The sequence below is a fragment of the Arachis stenosperma genome, chromosome 5, assembly GCF_014773155.1.
Source record: "Arachis stenosperma cultivar V10309 chromosome 5, arast.V10309.gnm1.PFL2, whole genome shotgun sequence".
In the NCBI taxonomy this organism is placed as follows: domain Eukaryota; kingdom Viridiplantae; phylum Streptophyta; class Magnoliopsida; order Fabales; family Fabaceae; genus Arachis; species Arachis stenosperma.
In genome coordinates this window covers 60,606,493-60,606,813 of record NC_080381.1, presented here as the reverse complement: position 1 = coordinate 60,606,813, position 321 = coordinate 60,606,493, and the positions used below count along the sequence as shown (strand labels likewise).

At 42.1% G+C, this 321-nt stretch overlaps 1 non-coding gene across 1 annotated transcript; it reads left to right on the top strand.

The window, feature by feature from the left end:
• On the top strand, positions 1 to 108 carry LOC130983959 (small nucleolar RNA R71). The gene has a single exon (XR_009087924.1). It is a non-coding gene; the product is annotated as a small nucleolar RNA R71 (small nucleolar RNA).
• The last annotated feature ends 213 nt before the right edge of the window (positions 109 to 321 follow it).

The following is a 321-nucleotide window of genomic DNA, read 5'->3' as shown; positions in this document are numbered from 1 at the left end:
AAACATCTCTGGTGGGCATCTTCTTGTTAGGTCTTTGAATCTCTCCCATGCTTCATAAAGTGTCTCACCATCTTGTTGTCTAAAAGTTTGCACCTCAGCTCTTAGCCTATTGATCCTTTGAGGAGGGTAAAATCTTGCCAAAAACTTGTTCACCACTTCTTCCCAATTAGTTAAGCTCTCCTTTGGGAAGGATTCAAGCCATTTGGATGCCTTGTCCCTGAGTGAAAAAGGAAACAAGAGCAACCTATAGACATCTAGATGGACTCCATTGGACTTCACAGTGTCACAAATCCTCAGGAAGGTGGTTAAATGTTGATTAGG